Raw genomic sequence first — 13,872 nt, 5'->3', positions numbered from 1 at the left:
ATGATGCTTTTTGGGTAATGCTGTTAAGTAAGGTACCTATTTTTTAAGTTATAAGGCATTCAAACTCAGTGACATCTGTCACTGGTACTTTTGTTGAATTTCACTAAACTTTGTAAACCTACCACTGTACAAGGCTGTACATTTATTTCAGAACATATACAAAAATATAAATACATGTTCCCACCTATTGCTACTTTAATAAAGTGGAAATAGGTAGGGACCTACTACTTATTGTATCTAAGTCCCTACAACTGAACACAGTCAAAGTGTAGTAAAACAATATGACTGTTTTTCTTTTCACCCTCAAACAACAACCATTACCCAATTAAATACTGGCTTGTTATCACTACATACCACTGTATACTGCAAATTATTACAGTATACCATGGCCCAAAATATAACTAAGGTAAGGCCTCGCTGTTTTACTGGATTCCCATAACCTTGTGTCACTTGTGGTGTTGCATGGACAATGCAATACTTAACTCAGATTTACAAAGGAATGCAAGGCCACCAAGAGTGGCCCTGCATTGATTGATACATCTCGAGAAATGCAAGGCAGCACAAATTGCTGTTTTGAGTTCCTCTGGACATCATCATCGACATTTCTGCTAAATTACACATACATCCATAGGCCACACCACTACAGCCACTCTACTATAAGATATTCTACTTTATGCCACTCAACTCTACTCATCCCCACTGTAAGAGACTTCACTTTACACTACTCCACTCTATGCTATTACACTGTATGCCATTTCACTCTACAACACTTCACTGTATGCTATTCCACTATATGCCACTACACTGTATGCTGCTCCATTCTGTGCCACTCCAGTGTGTGGGACTCCACTTTACGTCACTTCATTCTACGCTATTCAATTGGACCCCCCTCTAATTTATGACACTCCATTGTGTGCTATTACGCACTACCCACACCACTGTATGCCACTCCAGAATACACCACTCCATTATAGGCCACTCCACTGTACGGTACTCCACTATACAATATTATACTCTACTCCACTGTATGACACTTGGCTCTATGCCACACCAATCTATGCTATTACACTGTATGCAACTTCCCTCTATGCCTCTTCATTTTAAGCCATTTACTGTATGTCTCTCATCTATATGCTATTTCAGTATATGCTATTCCACACTATGCCATTCCACTGTATGCCACTACAGTCCATGCTATTCCATTGCATGCCACTCCACTGTCTGGTGCTCCACACATCAGTCCAGAGTAGGCTACTTCACTGTACTCTACACCATTCTACACTATTTCATTGCATATCACTCCACTGTACACACTCCACTGCATGTTATTACACTCTTCTCCATTCCAGTGTATGCCTGTTGGAAAGTGGATTATTGGTAAGGGCTTGTAAGTACCTACACTTAGCAATAGACCACCAATCCCAGCTCAACCCGTGGTAGCTTGACAATGAGCAACAAGGCTTAACTTAGGAGACAAAGACCCTCATTAAGAGTTTGGCGGGTGGCAAATTCTTTGGGCCGTAAAAACGGCACTCCGGTTTTTCCCCCGCTGGCCCTATTTCGAGTTTCCGGCTGGCCCAGCGGGAAACTCACCACAACATTGACGCCAGCTTGTAATCGAGCAAGTGGCAAGGTCGCACTTTTCACTGCCTGTAATTGCAGTGCCTGGGCAGTGCAGGGGCCCATATGGGGCAGTGCAACCATCATGCAAAAGCTGGTGGAGAGGAGGGTCATAATCACCAGGGTAGCGCTGACTTGGCAGATTAAGACCGCCAACACAGCCACTTTCAGGCGGTTCGACCATGGCGCTTTCGCCACAGTCGTAATGTAAAGGTCGGAAAGCCACTTTGGTGGCAGTCCAGCCGCCATACTCGTAATGAGGGCCATAGTGTGCAAAGCATTCAAGTATCACAAAACAGTAATAAAACAAAACACAGGAAACAGTTTAAAAATCGAAAAAAAACAATTTATAAATAAGAAACATTTCTATCATTAATTTGACCACAAAGCGAATAAAATCAGAAAAGGTGAACCGGAGATATGAATATTTAAAGAATTAATGTTTTCTAGCGCATAGAAACTTAAAGCGCCAATCTGGTCATCTGGTTGCACCTCGACCTGGGCAAAGTCAAAGTTTAATGCCGACCACGATGGAGCCCTGTTCGGTTACAGCAAGCGTGAGGCCTTTTTCAAAAGCTTACCCTCGAACTTCATTATTTACATGGTGGTCTGGTCGCTAAGCTGGCGGTGGAGGTAATTGTTGCAAACGGCATGGCGGTCCAGACCACCATGTAATGAACGTGGCTGAACCACCACGTTTGAAATGCCAGCACTGCCAGGCTTCCGCCACCAGGCAGCCTGGCGGTGGCGGCGTTTCTGATCCGACTGGGCAGTGCTGCAAGCAGCGCTGCCCGCCGGATAATGAGTCAGATTCCACCAGCCTTTCCCTGGCGGTTTACAACACCAGGGAAAGGCTGGTGGAATGAGTGACTTGGGGCTCCCATGCACAGCTCCGTTGCGCATTTCACTGCCCAATTTACGGGCAATGAAATGCACGACGGGTGCTGCTGCACCGCCAGCATTGCTACAATGCCACCGGCTCCATTTGGAGCTGGCATCAATGTTCAGGCCCTGCATCCAGCTGGGCCTGCTGGCAGAAACACTGTTTCCACCCGCCAGCCCAGTTGGATGTTCGTAATGTGGCCGGCAGTCTTCTGTTGACCGTCAGCGCTGATCTCAACGATGATGTCACCAGTCCTATCGAACCTCCCTGGAGCCCTCTTCACATACACATCACAGGAGACCTCTGTGTAGAATTCTACGTTTGGACTTTAACAATTTTTCAGGACGAAAATCTTCATCCAGGCCAAAGCTGAATCTTGATCCAAAGTCCATGGAGCCTTCCTCGGATACGCTGTGCAGGAAGTCCTGTCAACTTTTTACCTTCGGGTTTAGTGGCTTTTTCTCTCCGACATCGGACAACCCTCCACAGCAAGCTGATTTCAAGTCAACCTCGTAGGACTGCCTTTCCTGGAGCCCCCGGTGAAATCCTGAAAGTCTGGGGCTCCGTTGCTTTTCAGCAGGACAAACCTGCAAGTCAGGCCGGGTTGCGACTGACGTAAGCCAGCTTGACTCTCAATGGCGTGTTGGTCCTTTTATGAAGCCTTTGAAAGTCCTTTAGGAATCCACAGCTCACCCCAAGGTCCCAGAAGCTCTGAGTTGCTCCTTGAGGGGTTAGGACTCCAACTCCCAGAATGCACCTGGCTCAAACTCCAAAATGACCACTGGACAGTGGTCAGCTGGTCAGTTTCTTCAGGGTTTGATGCAGGGGACTCTGGATAGCTATGTTTTGCCTGCAGCAAGTAGCAAGCAGGGAGTCCCTTCTTGAACCAGTTGAAGCCAGGCAAAGTCCTTTTAGTGGTGAAGCCCAAGTGTGCAGCTGCTGCAGTCCTTCAGAGTGCAGTGTTCAGGTGCAGGTCAGGGGTCCAACAGGGCAGTCCTCCTTCTTCTTGTCAAGTTCCTGGTAGGGATCTGAGGTGGGGTGCAGCTCTGCCATATTTGTCCTTGCTCCTGGGGTGGAAAGAAGGGGGGGTTGACTTTCCAATCAAAGGCAGGCCCCTTCCCCCTTTGATAACCACTTCCTGGGAAGTGTGGCAAAAATCAATCTCAGCGAGCAACATTCTTCAAAAGTCCAAAAAGGCTGAAACAGATTTTTGGAAGTTCGATTTGACTGAGCCTGCCCACTGGTGTAGCTAAAAACCCTAAACACACCCCTCTCCAACCCTCTCCTAATCTAATCAAAAGGGCACCTAATTGTCTGGGGTTGCTGGAAATGGGAGAGGTCTTGAGCTGCTCCAAACGTTCTTCCCTGCCTTTGAAGACAGGCTGCTCTCCCCCATCCTGTGTCACCATCAGCTGAGGCTTATCTCCTCCCCCAGGCACATCCTTTATGTTCAGCCCAAGCCACTTCATACCTCATCAGGGCAGCCTGGCCAGGTTGCCAGAGGTTGGCCAATCAGAGAAGAGCACTACAGAACTTCAGTTGTCAACTTTCAGGTCGAGTTCTAAAACTCTTTACCTGAAATGGTTATATTAAATCCAGCAACAGAATTTGTGGGATTTATTATAACAATTAATTTGAAACCAACCTCAAGGTATCTGGTTCTTATGGAGACTTTGTTAAATAAAATAAAGTCTCCCCATTTTAGCCTATGGAGGCCATTCACTACAGTGATAAAAAAACAAATTTGGCTATTTTAACTTACCAGGGCTTATAAAACCATTTTTATGGGCCCTGCTTATAGGTATGTGGCACCCAACACTAGGGGCACTTAGGGCATACTTTAGGAGTGACTGCTATGAAAAAATAAGGTTGGTTAAGGCTTTCAAATTACTTTTAATTCCAAAGTCGAATTTCCCTATAACTTTAGCTTAAAAGCAGCCAGCAAGGCAGGCCTGCCTTTAAAATGACACTGGGCACCTCAGTAGTGCACCTGTGAGTGCACTACCTATGCTGGGGTCCCTAAAGCTACATGCCTCACCATATACTAGGGACTTACTTATAGGTAGGTTGATAATGCCAATAGTAATTAGCCTAATTCCCATATCCACTTTACACAGAGCACTGGCCCTGGGACTGGTAAGCAGTACCCAGGGCACAACCAAGAGTCAGTAACCACCAGTATCTGTCCAAAAAGTTTGGGGGTGACCAGGGCCAAAAATTGGGTTTCCCTACAATGCCACTCCAGTCTTCACCACTTCAGTGTACACCACAGCACTGAACACTACTGTAGTACATGCTAATCCAGTCTACACCCCTCTACTGCACACCACTCCACCCTACAAAATTCTATTGTATGCCACTCTTTTGCACGCTACTCCACTCTACGTCACTCCAGTGTACATCACTCCACTCTACACCACTCCATTGTGTACAAGTCCTTTGGATGCAACTCCAAACTACTTAATGCACTATATGCTATTTCACTCAACCCCACGCCACTGTACTGTACTCTAGTCTACACTGCTCCACTGTATGCCACTCCACTCTGCTCAATTCTACTATATGCTATTTCACTCTATGCTCTTCTACACTACACAACTCCACTGTACTCCACTCTATGCTATTCCATTGCACGTCACTTGTTCTATACTATTAAACTGTATGCAACTTCAATCTTTGCCCCTCTATTGTATAGTATTCCTCCTTACCTCACTCCACTGTACGCCATTCCACTGTATGCTATTACACTCTATCATACCACACAATACACCATTCCAATCTAAATCACTTCAATGTACGCCACACTTCTGTACACTACTGTACTATATGCTATTACACTATATGCCACTACACTGTTTTCTACTGCACTGTATGCTATTGCACTCTATGCCACTCCACTGTATTCCACCCCAGTCAATGCTACTCCACTCTACGGTATTCCACTTTATGCCACTCCTCTGTACACTACTCTACTCTACACCACCCCAGTTTACTCTTCGCCACTCCATTGAACTTCATTCTACAAAACCCTACTGAACTCTATTCCACTCTACTAGACTCTACTCCACTCTATCCTCGTACACTCCAATGTCTGATTTTGCACTCAACTCTATGCCTGAATCCTCTATTGTAAAACACTATACTCCACTGCACAACAGTTTCCAACACTGTACGACACCACACTCCACTCAACTGACGAGATGGCACTTCAGTGTATACATGTTTAGTCAACTCTTTGCTATGGCCACTTCAATGTATGGTAGCGCACTTTATGCTAACCCACTGTACCCTACTCCTCTCTATGCCTCTCCACTGTACACCACTTCACTATACACTATTCCACGCTATGCCATTCCACTCTTCTACACTCCAGTGTACAGTATTCCACTAAACGCTATTCCTCTGTTTTTGGGAGAGGGGCGAATTACAGTCAGTGTTCTCTGTTTAGTGAGCTGAAAAGAGGGTATAGCCAGATCTGCTAATATACTAAAATAATTTGAAGGTCGTTGATAAATTGTAAAAGAAAATTATAACTGTAACTTTAGAAACTTTAAAGTTTGTGTAGTTTAAACATGGTTTGTATAGAGAAAATAAGTTTTCCTAACTATAAAAAACTATATATATATATATATATATATACATATATATATATATATATATACACCCAGAGTAAACCCAACAAGGGTAAACCCAACAACCTGTAACAAATGACATTACTATGGCATTCATTTTAAAATAATTAAATATAACTTAACACAATAACTGAAATAATTAAATGAACAAAATACATTAAAACAACATAGTAAAAACAATATCATAGTGGACTATATTTAACTTTTAATATTATTTTTAAAAATGAAAAAGTAATGTGCTTAAATTCATTAGTTTTGTTCATGATATTTGTATAGTCACAATATTATGGTGAAACAATAACAATATTTTGAGGCAATATTTAGGGAGCCGAACCAAACACTGACAATCCGGCCAGGATAATGTTCATGTGTGCCCCCTAAAACTGAAAGACAAAAAACTGAGGTGTCTTAACTTTGGTTTACTTAAAACTAAACTAAGATAGTCAATCTTTCTGAGTGGTGCAATTGAAATAGCTCATAAACCCATCCATGGAAATCCATGCAAAAATTCTGAACAAGAAACACTAGAACAAAAAGCTCATTTTTAACGTTGAAACTTCATTCACTCAAACAATGGTTGATGTATCCAAAAGCAATCCCACAAACGATTTAATACAGTCACATGGTCAACAAATCCAACTCCTTTTGCTTCACCCATCAGCAACCAAAATGAAAAATAATGAAAACATTAACCTTTTCCCCAAAAAGAAAACTGACAAACTCAAACTCTCTTTCTTCCAATTACCAGTGACTCTTGCATTCATGTTCCCAGTATAGAAAACTGAATCTACGTGGTCTGAATTTCAAAAGGTTTTGCAAGCATAACTATGAAATAACCATTGCAATCCTAAGGTCTACAAAAAACTTCACTGAACCCATACTGGTCTGCAATAAACTTCACTGATCACATACTTATCTCATTTAACAGAAAAACACCGAAGTTGCACAAATAGTTCACCATGACTGCCTAAAAATGGACAAATTATTCCCCAAGTTAAAAAAACAGATGTGGATTCCATAGGTATGAAACAATAATGGCCAATATCAAACATACCTTTCCTGGCAAAAGCCGATGCAAGTTATGTTGAGAATCAGCTTAATCTGTACATTGTTGAGATCGTTTGGAGTTTAATCCGGGTATGGATGGGTAGAGTTTAATTCAAATAATTTTTTAATACTAATGATTATTTTTAAAATGTTTACTTATTTTAAATGATTTCATACATTTAATTTAGTTTTTTGATGTGGAATTTACTGAAGGACTAGGTTGGAAGTGTTTAAGTATTATCTATATATTTAAATATGTTTAATTTACAAAAATGTTGAGTTCTATATTTTAATGAATTATTATTTTGTGCTCTATCTGCTTCAGTGCACCTAACGCCAGAGTGCTGAACTTTCTTTGGGTCTTCCACCTCGCAACTCCAGTGGGATGAGATAAGGCTGATCGCTGGGCCAGGGAGACAGGGCGAACCTGCTTTGCCTTATATTGCTGTACCACTGGAACACTTTGACTTCTAGAAAGCCATAGTGGAACTTCATCAAACCAAGTATCTGGCTGGACCTTCATTTATTGGAGTTTCTACATGTATTTTGTTTCTTGAGCCAGTGTTCACCTTACTCCTACCTCCCCCAAATCCTGCCCCCAAGAAGCCTTCGGCTGGTCGACCAGTGCTAACAGTGATAGGAAAGTGCTGAAGGGGTTCTTGGCCATATTGCCTATGACCCATAGATGGTCACACTCATGGATTTTAATAGTAAAATCCCTCATCCACCATGGTTGGACCCAGTAGCTCCTTCTTATCTTGTGGCCCTCTGATAGGGGTTCTGACACCAGACAATAACCACAACATTTAATCACCTATAAACTCTGTAGCTAAAGGGGCGCACTTCTAATTTAGACTCATACAGGAAATCAAATTATTTCTCCGTGATGGAGAATTTAAACAAGTAGTCCAATATTATGTATTAAGTAGGTTACACTTTGGTAATTGCTAACTGACTGGATTACCCTAGCTTCTTCTTGTTCCACTAAACTGACTGGTTTCTAAGACACAAAGATTTGACCATATATCTCCAATTCTAGTCTTTCTGAAATGTCACTTGGCTGACACTAGGAATACTATCAAAATGGCTATTATTATCTGCAACACTTTTCACTCTGAACCCCAAACTACCAAACTAAAAACCAGCTCTATTTTATCAATCATACCTATGACGCTCATGCACCCTTATGTTTGAATTCCCCATCAAAAGACAAAAAAGAACTCTTAAGGAGTTGATCTTGGCGAGTGCACCCAAACTGTGGAATTCCTTTCCAACTGCCATGAAGGAGCCATTGATGCAGATCGCTCCTGGTTTTCACAAAGAAGCTAATTCTGAAAATAAGCAGAAAGAAATACCAATAGGTCGAAATGTTTTCATCTGTAATTTTTTATTCCAAATTTCTTATTTACAAAAGTAACATACTGTTACATTCATTAGATGCTTCTGCTTTCAGGGATGTATAGTGTTTGTTGGCTGTCCAGAAACCGGTAATATCCAGAGCCAACAACTGAGCTGTATTTGGAAAAATGTGAGCTTTTTGCACATTTGATTACATTAGGAAACAAAATATTGGGAGAAATTCAATTGATGATAACAAATGTTCTACTATTCTCTATTGTCAGGCTTCTCCCAATAAAAACCATTCCACACTTGTGTGGCCAGGTCTTTGTGCCATGACCAATAGACCCCAAAACATGGAGACATCAACGTTTTTGTCTTAAAAATTGACCCATTTTGCCACTGTGGAAAGTTATGGCATTTAGGACCGGGCTCGACCTCAACCAGGCAAAAATAAAAATAATATAGATATGTATAAATATGTATATATATTACCTAGTGGCGTCGCCACTAGGTAGTTATAGTTAGGACCATGTTTCCATAGGAAAAGCATATTTTGACTTGCCTATATCTTTGGCACCGTTTGACTAATCTTCACAAAAGATTCCAAGTACAAATGCCCCGGTGGTTCCTGGTGAACACTGGAAATCTTGGGGTGATCTGTGAAGGTGGGGCTGAGAAAAAGGTGGGGGGGGGACAAAAAAGTTGTGTTTCCCATGTTAATTCCCTTAGAACCTTTGAACAAGTCTACAGCCCAAACCACTGGATGGAATTACACCAAATTTGGCAGAAGGCTAGCTTTCAGTACATAGATTGTGCTCTTGGTTATTTGGTGTAAATCTGTTCATAGTTTCAGAGAAATTTAAAATGATTTTTCTTAACCTTGCACGATATTTGCAAATATCTTCAAATATCCTCAAATATTCGAATATATTCGAGGATAGTCGAGAATATTCAAGAATATGCAACAAAAAAATACATTCACACTCATTCATACACTAATTCATTCACTCATACATGTACTCAGGCTCTTGTGTGCCCACTCACACACCCACTCAGACCCCCTCATAGACTCACACACCAACATTCAGACCCACTTAGACACTCACACACCCACTCACAGATCCACTGACAGAAATAGGCACTGTGGCCAAACCTTTGCTTATTTCAGGGAAAATATATATGTGTGTGTGTGTGTGTGTGTACATGTGTACATTTTAAAACTTATACACACACATATATTCATTATATGTATATATATATATATATATATATATATATATATATATATATATATATATATATATATAAAACCCTTATTTCATGCAGTATCCGTCGTCTCCTCTAAACGTTCATTACAGCGTGCAAAGAAACGGCCCATGGCTCCAATCTACACAACATATTTCTTGATTGCCTGCAGCATAAATTACAGCCCAACGTATTTCGGAGCCCACGCGCCTTGTTCACTATATTAAATATATATAAAAGATGTTTACTTGCCTGCAATATACTTACATTTCCCAATTTTTTTGTTGCAAAAGCATCAGTTGAAAGGCATAATCGTTATAAATAATTTCGTTCTAAAAGCCTTTCTTTGTAAAGGCATTTTCATTATAAAGCCTTCGTTCTAAAGACTTTTCGTTGTTTAGCCTTCGTGATAAAGGCTGCTTCCCTTCCCAGAAAGCATCTCAAAGAAATTCTAGAGGATTTGTCTAAGTACTGAACCCAGCTCTATTATTCATCCATAGGAAATCACAGAAATAGTAATGTAGCCTTTTTATCAGATTAATGTGCCCAAACATTCATAATCACAGACAGAAGTCATCACATTGCCAGTCACAATGTTGAGTGAATTTATTGACAAAATAAAAACATAAAAAACAGCGTTTAAATTACCGAGTTCAGATGCAGTGCCAAATAAATAATATCTTGACTTGATTTCAGAGATTTCCCCACTATTCCTTCAGCTAATTTGGGGAGGTATGGGGAGAGAACCCTTACCTACTTCATGGAGGGTAGCACGTATCATTATCATCTATAAAAAAGGTTAAGCCGTCCACCTCCTTGGAATCAACTGAAAAAGAAAACATCTGCTTGCTTTTAGGAATCCTTAAGATTATTGGTCCATCATGGCTGAACTCACCAGATGGGAAACTTGAAAACTATCTATGGCTCTGAGGTCATCTTTTAAGGAAAGACAGGCTTAGGGAACCTACGCCTCCTGCTTCTGTTAGGGATGAATACATTGAGGGACTCTGAGGCCTGTCCTGAAAGCAGCAGATTTTGCTCCTTCTATCCTTCTGCTGTTGGCTCCTGTCTGCTATTGTCACAGCCAAGACGTGTCTACCTCTCCCTTCAGAATCTAGAGTCAGTATTGTAGAGAGTGCTGTGTCCAACTAATGCAACCAGCACCATTTAATAAACATTAAGCCACCAATAAAAAGCCGAATCTTCAACTTCGTAGCATGTACATGCAAAAATCGTATACACGTATCGTTGAACCAGAGAAGTCACCTTTCAAACATAGGTGACAGCCTACCGCAATGGTGGCACTCGGGCTGGGGACATCCGTCAAGGCTTCAGTGAAAACCTCTTTATCCGATTCATATTCCACAGATGGCGTCTGGCACTGACGTTTCCGCTGCATGCCAGTGAGTAGGGTCCAGAGTGGGGGTAGGGGCATTTAGAAATGTGCCCTGCAATTACTGGGGCAAAGTGAGAGCTGGCATCGTAGGGATACTTACAAGCGGGAACGACGTGGACTCTGCCACTGCATCAGTTCTTAGCAAACGCAGGCAATATGAAAATTGACATTAGAATACTGCAAATACAGGGCAATGTGGAAACTAGCACATCAGTGGTGCTTTATGTACTGCGGTATGCGGAAAGTGTCATTATAACGGTGATTAGCATATCCGGGCATTGTAGGACCTGGCCTAGACATTCAGTACACTATGTTTATTTACTAGAGCAGTGAGTGAACTGGTAGTGGACTGATACTTTCATTCTAGAGCAATGTACAAAGTGGCATTTGAATGGGGCTTTTTTGTGCCGGCTAAATAAGGACACTGGCATTTCCAGCAAGCGTCCTCTACTCATTGGAGCAAAGTGAAAACCGGTATTCAAATTGTGGTCTGCATAAGAAGGCAGTCTGGAAACTGGCTTCGCCGTTGTGTAGAGTGATTCCTCTTTAGGGCAACATAGAAACTGGACACCCTCCCTGAACATTTTCAAGCTTCATCAGTCCCTCATTTTGCCACGGGTCCTTTAGTTTCGCAGTTTGGTTCCCATTCCCTGCTCTCAACCCCACCCACCCGCCCACACGCTAACTTTAACGAAATATATATATGAAGGTCTAGCTCTTAGCTACACGCGGCATAAAGGTAAGTCCACATGGTAACTTACATGCATAAAAAGAGGTTTAACAAGTGTATCGTGAATCATTCTAGAGTATAAAGTACAGAATGAGGCAATAAATATAACAGACATAAACGAGTTGAAGAAAGACACTTGTTTTTAAAATCTTCTGTGAATCCAAGAATACCTCGGTAACAGAAAGGCTATCATGACTTTGGGCGACATACTTATCAGATCCCTTCAGTACTCCTACTCTACATATGTCTTGCTCCCATCACAACTACAACAGTAACAGCTGAATTTCCCATTACCTTAGATTTTTGCTTCAAAGCTTTTAATATTTCATTTATATTGTACATGTGGCTTTTAACTACACAAACAGTCATATTTCATAGGTTACTGAAAACCACACTAATAACCTCTGGAAAATACAACGCCACAGCTAGTGTTGCTTTACAACACACTTAGGTAAAATTGTTTTCAAATACAGTTTCAGGGCTCTACAGTATAAATCTTGTCAGTGTTTGCAAGAACAACTGCATTCTAATTCATGCGCTCTTAGCAGCTGTTCACCTTCATTACCATGCCTCTGTTCACACTCTCCATATACTCTCGAGGAAGGCTTTTGACATTCGTATCATGTAATTTGACACCAATTAATGTTCTTGTCTCTACTCCTCGGTTAACACACAGGCTTGCGCCTCTCTACCATACTTAATTGTATCCCTTAACACTACTTTTTAACGCTGCCGCAAATGAGTTAAGAATAATTCCGGATGTACTTGCAATTCGAAATAATTCATTTTCCTCTATCTCTGAATCGACCATCATTTTCCTCCTCAAGTATATGTTTACTATACACTTGATTGACATATATATATATATTACCTAGTGACTGATGCCACTAGGTAGTTATAGTTAGGACAATGTTCCCAGAGGAAAAGAGTTTTATGACTTGCCTCCTATATCTTTGGCAGTGTTTGACAAATCTTCATTAAATGTTCAAAAAAGTATTCCATTGATTCTTGTTGTACATGGACTACAGGCCGAATCACTTGTCGGAATTACCCCAAATTCGGCAGAAAGCCAGCTGTTGTTATGCAACTTACGCTTTCACTTATTTGGAGTGAATCTGTTCAGTAGTTTTTGAGCTATTGAAGGGCATATCAATTTGTACATCTCTGGCCGTGAATAATTAGTGAAATTAGCCATTTAACAAATACTCCTGTGAAAAGAAGCTTTTTAATTGGCTGACCACAACCTGACTACAAAGTTGTGTCTGCCATTTTATTTCACGGGACACGGTCCCCCGGCTTTGAAAATCCAAATTGAAAGTGGCAAAAGGGGTCAGGGTGAAGCTACCCTGACTCCAGGGGTGTGATATAGGTGTGTTTTAGTTGTAATTTATGGATTTAAAATAATTTTGTGTCACCATGCACAATATTCACAAAAATGTGAGAATTGTCACAAATTATTCGCAAATATGGAAAAATTAGAACTCAAAACCACAAACTCATTCATACACAAATTCATTCACTCATATATGCACTCAGACTCATGTCTCCACTTACACACACACTCTGACACTCATGCATCCCCCTCACACCCACTCAGACTCACACACCCACTTTCAGACCCACTCAAATACTCACGCACCCACTCACAGATGCACTGAGAGAGACAGGCCCCAAAGCCAGCCTGTGTTGCCCACACCCAAAGGACGTGGGTTGTGTGGGGTTGGGTGGTTATAAGGGCTTTGCTGCAAGACCTGGCCTTGTGACCAACCCCTTCCGGGGGTTGGAATACCGTATAGTAATTGAAATTGCTTTATGTTAAAAAAACAGAAATTCACTGAAAAAACAAAGGTTACAGGGATGTTATTCTTAGGTCCTGAGTTTACTTGTAGAAAACCATATAAATTCAGCAGTTATAGTTACAGTTCTTTTAAGTAACTATAACTCACCCCCAAAAGGTTCCTTCATCATGCATAGGTAG

The sequence above is a fragment of the Pleurodeles waltl genome, chromosome 3_1 (genome assembly GCF_031143425.1).
Source record: "Pleurodeles waltl isolate 20211129_DDA chromosome 3_1, aPleWal1.hap1.20221129, whole genome shotgun sequence".
In the NCBI taxonomy this organism is placed as follows: Eukaryota; Metazoa; Chordata; class Amphibia; order Caudata; family Salamandridae; genus Pleurodeles; species Pleurodeles waltl.
The sequence above is the reverse complement of the archived record's forward strand: the minus strand, read 5'-3'. Positions refer to the sequence as shown.